We start from the raw sequence: 10,328 nt of genomic DNA on the forward strand, positions 1-10,328 counted from the left end.
GGAAAACAACCTTCCTTGAAGGAGGCATTGGTTATGGATTGTAGCAACTTCAAAGTTGCCTCACCTCCCTGGATGGCCAGCCAAGATGGACAGGGATCGAGAGGGCAGATGGTCTTTTTTACCTTACCAAGCAGCTTGTCTACATCATCAGTACTCATAGCCTGAAATTGATCCAAGATAACCTCATTAACAGAGTCACTAGACGCCTCTCTTGTTGACTCTGTACTAATGCCAGTGTCTAAGTCGGTCCTTATCTGAGAGATTTTATCTGCAAAGTGGTCGTTAAAGGCATCACAGCAGGCTCTCGTAGATTGAAAAAGAGGATTCAGGGTGGAAGGAGTTTGAGTCAACTTCTTAACCACCTTGAATAGCTCTGCTGGACGGGACTTTGCAGACGCAATAGATGCAGACTAGAAGGACTTCTTTGCTGCAGCTATTGCCACTTGATAGGCTTTGAGAAAAGTCCTATGACGTGTCTTGTCAGATAAACGTCGAGTCTTCCACCAGTGATGCTTTAGTAGTTGTCCAGCCCGCTTCATCCTTCTGAGATCTTCAGCGTACCAAGGATTTCGATTCAGAGCGGGCTGGAAAGGACGCTTGGGAGCGATTGTGTCAATAGCCTTGGAAAGATCTTTATTCCAGGTTTCGACAGAGTCACCGATGTTGCCTTCCATTAAACCCTCTAGGGCTTCTTGGAACCTTTTGGGTTCCATTAGCCTTCGAGGGCGGACCGTTCTAATTGGCCCACCACGCCCAAGGAGATTGGGGATAGTCGCCTTCAGTCCAACCTTGACCAGGAAATGATCCGTCCATGACAGAATGGAGGTGGAAATAGTGCACAAAAAACCCCTATCTCCCATACCTATAGCCCTGTGAGACAATCCAAAACAAGCCTGGTATTCTTTCAAGTAAAACCAGGGAGAAGGCTGGTTTATTAATAACAGATTCAAACAAGAAAAGTATGTTATAAAGTTATCTGGAAGGCATTGGCTGGTACATTTGTAAAAAACCAGTTCAATAAAAAAAAATATTTCCACAATTATTCTACAGACATTGAGACTAACTATGCTTAGTAGTGTACTTAGTACATATTTGTAGTAGTTGTTGTGTGTCTTCAAATCATTTCCAACTTACAGTGACCCTAAGGCAAACCCATCATGGGGTCATCTTGGCACATTTTTTCAGAGGGGGTGTTCCATTGCCTTCCTCTGAGACTGAGAGTATGTGGCTTGATTACAAAAAAGAAAAATAAAGGGGGGGGGGGAGGAAAAAATGGTTTTATCCTAAAAGGGGGCCTATACATAAGTATAGGAAGTTTTAGCAATATTTAAGCAACATAAATTCTAAGGCCTGTTACAGACTGCCAAAATAAAGCTGCTTCAGGTCTCTTTGGAGGTATGCTGTTTAAATGATGCATGCATCCTAAGAATCCGGAAGCTGCACCAAAGCTGCACTCCAGTGCTTAGGCTTTGGCGCGACCTCCAGACTCTTAGGACCCATGCATCATTTAAATAGCATGCCTCCAAAGAGACCCGAAGCAGCTTTATTTTGGCAGTCTGTAACAGGCCTAAGTATTTCCAAAGTTAACATGAATATGCATCTGTGAGACCTGGAGCTCAGATTTACACAGGAATCTGAGCAACAGGGAATTCTGAAAAGCCATTGTTGCATATCCTGCATGAAGGAGTGTTCTCAGTCTCCAGCCAGTCTTGTTGCAACTGCATGTTTGAGTACAGGATCTTTCACAAGTGCCTGACCTAAAACAACCATCACACCAGCTGTCTGCCAATCCCTATAGAAGATTTTGTTCACTTAGGATTTTCTCATGATTCTTCTGGCTGCTCTGTGTCTGCCCTATAACTTCAACCATCTAGACTTTTTTCTGCTTGGAGTATTACCTGGCTTGTCATTTTATGTGAAATCCTAAATCTATTTCTTGATAAGATTGGTATCTCAATTTCAGCCACATGCCTAAGGCAGATACAAGAAAAAAGATTAACAAACATTTTACACTAAAAACTGAGAAAACCTGTTACTTAACAAAGTAAACACAGTTTTACTTTGTGTCACAAAGGAAATAAAGGAATGCTGATTCTACGATTGTATGTGATCATCAATCTAGGTCATCAAAATATTGACTATCATGTTTAATGAGTGGTGTGGATCTCTGGTTCCTATTGTTTCCTATGTTTATTCGTGGTATTTATGAGAGAACAAAAGAAAATCTGTATTGCTATGTCTACTACTTCTTTAGTAAAGACATCCATTAAATCAACTGTTGCATCAGCAATAGACAATTGAAAGAAAACATTAGATATTGTAGAAAATAGTAAAACTGAAATTTTAGTATTTTTGGCTTTGCTTGCCCCTATACTAATAAACAACTGAAAAAAGATCAGTTGTTTGTCACAAAAAAAGCGCAGTCTCAAAAAATGCATGCCCTTTTTTTTGTAATCCAAGGCAGAACCCATTTGCCATGAAAAATGTTTAAAAAATTCAGTTCGGTAAGCATGGTCAGATCACATAACAGTTCTGTTTTCATTACTTCTTCTTCTGAAAACAACACAACAAAGCAAAGAAAGAAAGAAAGAAAGAAAGAAAGACTACTAAAACATAAAGCATCAGCTAAGAGACTATTACATCAGCTAAGTGCACCCTCAACAGTTTTCAATTAACATCCCATCTTTATATTCCTACTAATACATCAAATTCATCAGTGAAATCCACAGCTAAAGCTAATACTGAAACAGCCATTTTGCAATACAGGATTGACAAACAGTTACTTCCTCTATATTCTGTTCTAGAAAATACTGGAATCTGATTGATAGTTATGCATACTTTTGCCACCATGCCAATGTTTACATTGAGAAATAATGCAGAAAAGCAAACATGTCTCACTGTGATGCTCCAGCCAGCTGCTTTTCACAAACTCAGTTTTTCCATGTCTGCAGTTGACACTTATGCCTATAATTAATTTTTAATTTACTGAATTTGTTAAATAGACAAAAAAGCATCCCTTTCTAATTGCTATGCATATAGATTCTAAAAATCCTACTGTTTTCATCAGTAAAGGCCAGTTATCTGCTACAAGTTGTTTCCAGATTCTTTTTTCAAATTGTTATTCCTAATGAATTATTTTTATTATATATTTTTTAAAATTACCTGTTAGAATTGTTCACAAGCTCTCTGCCAGAAATCCATTACCCAGTAGTCTTTTGCATCCAATAAGGATGTCTCAAAGCATCTGCATTAAGTAAACTGCACCATCAAATATACGATGTTTAGCTCTACAATCATCACCATTCTAAAACAATCAGAAACTTACATACGAAACCCGTACTCTCCGCCGGTGTGCCAACCCACAGCACTGCATGAAGAGGACAGCAGAAAACACTCAGTATATGGTCTCACCAAGCTTCAGTCTGTCTTGTCATTTCCTCTGAGACACTGTCCATTCCTCTTGACTCTCCAGCCCCAGCAAAGGAGAACAGGTAGAGAAATCATTCAACCAAGCAATTTTGTTAAATGTGCCCTTGCGACTGATGAAAGTGTGTGTGTGTGCCTATTCCTTAAAATAAATCAATCCCTTCTGTTTTAGCTGAATATATAATTACCAAATGTCTCTGCCCTTAATATCCCTATATTACTAAAATATATCTTTGCCATGTATTGTTTTCTACTTGAAGATTTTGTATTACCTGTTCCTGAACTTAGCAAGGCATCACACAGAAGAACCTTGTGCCTGTGGCTACTGAAATACCCTCTCTCTTTTTTTGCAATTTCTTGCTGTTGCTGTTGCTGCTGCTATTCTGCTGTTGCTGTTACAGGCTTCTTCCCAACAGAGAAACTGGCAAGAGCATCCCTGATTCAGTGTTACCTCTATACCACAATGGACATATCAGATCTGTTATTTATTCCCTGCCCCCACCTCCGAGCTTGAAAAATGGCTGGGTCTAGACTTTAATTCTCTCTGGATTCTTTGGTCTACAAAACCACTGCACAAATTGTCAGAAGCTTTGTCTTGCAGTACGTGTTTCACATGAACTGCAGGCAGAGATTTTTACTGGCTGCAATACCTGACTAGCTTACAAACTGCAGCTGCATATTTTCTTCCTATTGATACTGACAAAGAAAGATGTTGAGATAACAGTAAACCTAGGCAGTTACTTAGGCATCATCATGCATCTTTATAAAATTATAGGGTAATAATTTGCACCTGGCCTTGCAGATCATTTATTCTGACCTTGGAAGAGCTATAGTTCAATGGTAAAATGCATGCTTTGCATGCACAGTATCAGGCAGGAAAAAGAAATCTGAGCTGAAAATCTAGATAGCTGCTGCCAGTCAGTGTTGCCAGTGCTGGAGTATGTAGACCAATGGTCTCATTAAGCATAAAGTCAGTACCTGCATTCCTAACTTCCTACTTGATTCAGGAAATACAAGACTAGAGTTTCCCCAAAGAAGTCATCCAAGCAAGGAATACGCAAAGAACTCCTTAAGGTGCCTGTCCAACTTTTGTCTAAAGACTTCCAAAGAAGAGTCCACCTCAGTCCATGGGAACTAACTCAGTATTTCCCTAAGCTTACAAAAATAATAGAAAAATAAAATCCTAGAGTTGGAAGAGACTCCAAGAGTCTTCCAGTCAAATCCCCTGCCATGCAGGAAGACACAATCAAAGCACTTCCAACAGATGGCCATCCATCCTGTTTAGGAATCTCCAAAGAAGCAGATTCTACCACTCTCCAAGGCAGTGTGTTGGACTGTTAACAGCTCTTGTCTTCAGGGAGTTCTTCCTTATGCTGAGGTGGAACTGCTTTTCTTGTACCTTGAATCCACTACTCTGTATTCTAGTTTCTGGAGTAGCAGAAAACAAGCTTGTTCCATTGTCAATATGACATCCCTTCAAATATCTAAGCATGGCTATCTTGTAATTTCTTAACCTTCTCTTATTCAGGCTAAACATACCCAGCTCCCTAAGCCAGACAAAGGAGGAGAGCCCTCCCTCCAGTCCTGCCATCATCAGAGGGAGAGAAGAATTGTGGACTTGATCCCCTTCCCCAGTGCCATCCCTTTCTCCTTTTGTGTCATGTCTTTTTAGATTGTAAGCCTGAGGGCAGGGAACTGTCTAATTAACTATCTGTAAGCTTCTCTAAGAGCTTTTGTGGCTAAAGAGTGGGGTATAAATGCAATAAATAAATAAATAAACTGTTCCTCAAAGGGCATGGTTTTCAGACCCTTCACCATTTTGGTCCCTCCTCTGGAAACATTCCAGCTTGTCCATATTTTTCTTGAACTGTGGTGCCCAGAACAGGACACAATATTCCAGGTGACCAAACCAGAACAGAGTGGTACTATTACTTCCCTTGATCTAGACACTATATTCCTATTGATTCAGCCAAGAATTGCATTGGCTTTTGCCCAAGTGCAGTATCCTATATTTCTTCCTCTTAAAATTCACTTTGTTAGTTTTGGCCCAGCTTCCTAATCTGTTAAGGTCATTTAAAATTGTGATCATGTAATCTGGGGTATTAGCATGCCCTCCTACCATATATACTCAACTGTAAATTGAGAAATTTATGCCCCAAAATTGATTCTAAAATCTTGGGTTGACTTATATATGGGTCAAAACAATAATGAAGCTCAGAAAGATCCTAAAAGAAGCATCACCCCTGATGCCCCTCTCCCCCTGCCTAGGCAGTGATTTCTGAAAGACCTGCCAGGCAAGAGAGTGTGTATGTATGTGTGTGTGTTTATGTGCATGTGAGATTCACTTCTCAGTCTGACAGAAAACTCTTCTCTACCATCCTTCATTCTCCCTATGGATCGTCTCTCCCCAGAAAGCACATTTTCCCCCAGTTCCTTCCTTCCCAGTCCCATGGAAAGCCTTTCTCTCTCTCTCTCTTTCTCTCTCTGGATTATCCTTGCCCATCAAGGGCCACATCTCCCCTCACTTCCTTCCTTCTCAGACTGATGTTAAAATCTTTTCCTCTCCTAAGTTTTATCCTTCTTATCCACAGGTCATATCAAAAACCATGATTTTGACCCAAAAAGCTTCCCTCGACTTATTCACGAGGTTGACTTGTACACAAAAACATATGGTAATTTAGCATCATCTACAAATTTGATAAGCGTACCCTCTAATCTTTCATCCAAGTCATTGATAAAGATGTTGAATAGCACTGGGGGCAGGACAGAACCCTGTGGCAATCTTCCAGTCACTACTCTCCAGGATTAGGAGGGGCCATTGGCGAATACCCTCTGGATTTGGCCACTCCATCAATTACAAACCTACTTGGCATTCACACTGTCTAGCCCATGTTTTACTAGCTTTTTTGCAAGGATATCATGGGGGATCTTGTCAAAGGCGTTACTGAAATCAAGATACACTACATCCCCAGCATTGCCTTCATCTGGCAAGCTTGTGACTATCAAAAAACAAAAACAAACATTAGTCTGGCATGGCTTGTTTTTGACAAACCTATGCTGACTTTTAGTAACCACAGCATACCTTTCTAAGTGTTTACAGACTGTCTGTGTAATGATCTACTCTAGAATCTTTTCTGGTATTGATGTCAGGCTCACTGGGTGGAATTATTTGGATCCTCTTCTCCCCCCCCCCCCTTTTTTTTTTTTAAATGAGGACAACATTTGCCTTCTCCAGTCTGCTAGGACATCTCCTGTTCTCCAGGAATTCTCAAAGATAACAGATAGTTATTTTGCCAGTTTTTTTAAACACATTTAGATGTAATTCTTGTACTCATCCTTTTTGAGTCTTAGCTCAGTTGAAAGTTCTTTATAGACATTCATCCTGGGTTTGTTTGTTTGTTGACACCTCCCATTTTTTCCTCTTCGTTGGAATTGTCTGAAATTATGCTGTCAGTATCTCACTATTAAGAAACTCCCATCTCTCATGAATCCCTTTCCTTATTAGTATTCCTGACCACTGAATTGTTGCCAGTATTTCTCTAAGGCTGCATCCACACTACAGAAAAAATGCCCTTTGACACCACTTTAACTGCCATGGATGAATCCTATGAAATTCTTGGAATTGTACTTCTATGAGATATTTAACCTTCTCCATCAGACAGCTCTGCTGCCACAGTGAACTACAGTTCCTAGAATTCCATAGCACTGAGTCATAGCAGTTAAACTGCTGTTAAACTGGATTATTTCGCAGTGTGGATGCAGCTTAAGTTTACTGAAATGAGCTTTCTTGAATGCATGTCTGACTATGTTTGACTCCCCTTTCTGCTGTATAACAAACTCCAGGTGAACGTGATCACTCTCACCTAAGGATTCTGCCACTTCCACCCCATTATCGATCACTGTTGGTTAGGATCAGATCTAAAATAGCTGATACCCTAACTGCCTCTTCCACTTTCTGGACAATGAAATTGTCTGCAAGGCAAGTGAGGAATTTGTTGGATGGTATATTTCTGGCAGAGTTTGACTTCTAACAAATATCAGGATAGTTGAAATCCTCCATCATCTCCTTTCTGAATGTGTGTTTATCTGTTCCAGGAAAGCATCACCCAGGTCCTCAGTTTGGGTTGGAAGTCTGTAGTAAACTCTGACATAGCTTTTTTTTTTTACTCCATTTGGCTTCCCCTTTCATCTGTTTAACAAATTCCAGAAGAATGTAGTCATTCCCACCCATTGATCTCACTACTTCTACCCCATTGACCAGTTCATCCCTGTTAAGTTAGGATCAAATTCAAAATAGTTGTTCCCCTTGTTGCATTCTCTGGCTTTCACACAAGAAAACTGTCTATAAGGCAAGTGAGGAACTTGCTGGCAGAGTCTGACTTACAATAATAAATGTAAGATCTAACCCTAGAGCACCCTGCCCAAAACCTGCCTCCAGTTTCTTGAGAAACTGCTGGCAAGTATTCTTAACATGTGATTTCCCAACTCACTATGAAACAGTCTCCCCACTCCCCAAATTCATAAAGCCATATTTTACCAATCTGCTATACAAAATATCATGCCCCCCCCCCCCCCCCGGTGATTTGCTGGAAACAGGATAAATTACATCCATAGCAAGCCATTGCCCCAGTTACCTGATAGACTAGAGAGAATGGACGAAGATTGGCTTGACAAGACTCATTCTTGACATACCAATGTGGCTTCTAATAACGCTGCAATGCTCCCATGATGCTTACAAAGTTATTATTCAGCAAACTGTTTGAATATTTTCCTTGATACTGAAGTCAAAATGACCAGGCCATCTCCAGTTCTGTTCCCAAGATTTCATACAAGATCTGAGAGGGCACCAAGCAAGTTCTGAAGCACTCAGAGAAGCATGCATGCATATATATATATATATATATATATATATATATATATCCTCAATATCAACCTTATACTGTACCAAACCAGTTATAATATTTATGAGCAAACACTACTATGCCAGCAAATCTTTGCATTTAAAAAAAAAGACCTTTCTGTGTTGTGGTGAGTTGATTAGCTTGACTACTGTGAAAGAACAGCTGGTCTTTGAAAAAGCAATACAATACTGACGTTTCTTAAAGACCAGGGGTTATCGCTTTCATAAGAAAGGTATCTTCAGGAGCAGGTTTGGAGGCTGGTGTCCTGAATTCTATGTATTTGTGTGTATGACAAATAGTGGCTTGTAGTTTTGAAGATCCAGATGAAGAAAGGAAAATCGGAATTCTGCCTTAGTATTCTAGCTAAATTTTAGCTAAAGCTGGATACAGACAGAATTGGACCAACAACATAAACTCCTTTCTGGGAATATCTATTTATAGAAATGTGTTCCTTTTTATGATGATTTGCTTATCATTGTAGAAAAACAAAATTTCATAAAAACATAAGTCCAGCATCCCTAGTATCCAAAGGAAATTATACCCTGTAACAGCATCCATAGAAATTCTCACCACCAAAGAAACTGTGATTTTGCCTACTCTATTGTGAGAAGTGGGATTGTGCTTCCTTGCACATAAAATGGGTGCAAGTAAACAAAGGTGGAATTTTAGGATTTCAGACTTGAAAGCAGAATTGAGAACAGTCCCCCTCTTAACAGAAGACTCAGGGGCCATTCAGACTACCTTTTAACCCGGTTCAAGATTTGAAATTTGCACGTGACGTTCATATTGGGCCCGATTCTGTCACAATCCATGTCGAGGCTTGCACCAGGAAAAGCCCCTTACCCCGGGGTATCCAGAATTGGGCTAAAATCCAGCTTTTCCCCAAAGACCCGGGTTCTGCGAAATATGAACTTGCCCTCGATCACGATCGGGGCAAATTCAGGGAGGGATTATGGTCAGAGGGCGGGCAGAGGTCAGAGCATTCCCTCCCCTCATCCGAGTGGAGGGGGAGGAGGAGGAGGAAAGAGCTGAAGGACTGGAGGCTGAGAGGAGGCAAAAGGGGAAATCAGAGTGACTTTTGGGCTGCAAAGGGCTGTAAGAGGGAGGGCGAGGGGGAGTGGAGAAAGTGATGGAGGAGGAGGAGGAGGAGGAGAATGAAGGAGCCAGGGCAGCTTGGGAGGGGAGGGTCGGAAGGAAAGAGGAGGAGGAAGATTGCCCAGGGAAATAGGGCTGTGGGGCTAAGCCGAGGGATGTAGGGAAATCCAGCTGCAGCAGAAGGAGCCTCTTTTACTTTTGACAATTTATGCGCATGATTTTTTGGGTGACATGTCTGTGTGCTTGCTTGTGCTACTGTGCTACTTTCATTTCCTCTTGCTCCTGGATGATGATGATGATTATTATTATTATTATAATTATTATTATTATTTGTGTTATATGAGGATGCTACAGTCAGAATGCCTGCGCTGAATTTCCCTTTTATTCCCAATTGATTCCATGGGTCTACTTTAGTTGGAACTGACAGGTCACTCTCTCTCAGCCTCAGTGGAAGGCAATGGCAAAGCTCCTCTGAAGAGAATGTCAGCAGGAGGAAAAGGGTCAGTTCCGTTCAGGTCACAGACAGGGCACAAACGAACCCCCAACAGGCACCTTCCCCCCCCTTTTTATTTTTTAAAATTATTTTTGACAAAATATGCTCATGTTGTTTTTTTTCTTGAGGCATATAGATAGATAGAACATGGCTAGCTGCTTGTTCACTTTCCCTTCTATTTGCTGGCTTCCAGCAAAGGGGAAATGTTGCAAAGGGCTAGACTTTTTCCCCTTTGCGAATGAATGTTATAATTCGAATGTTACATTTGTTGCTCTTGTCAATTAGGCTCCTGGCAAAACAATACATGCTTTTGCTACTTACTGTCTCTTCAGGGCTAGCCCTGAATTGCTTTTAAAAGCAAAAAAGAATGCATGGCAATCGCATCCTTTTCTGGCATTTCTGAGGTGAGGAAT

The sequence above is a fragment of the Sceloporus undulatus genome, chromosome 6, assembly GCF_019175285.1.
Source record: "Sceloporus undulatus isolate JIND9_A2432 ecotype Alabama chromosome 6, SceUnd_v1.1, whole genome shotgun sequence".
NCBI classification, from domain to species: Eukaryota; Metazoa; Chordata; class Lepidosauria; order Squamata; family Phrynosomatidae; genus Sceloporus; species Sceloporus undulatus.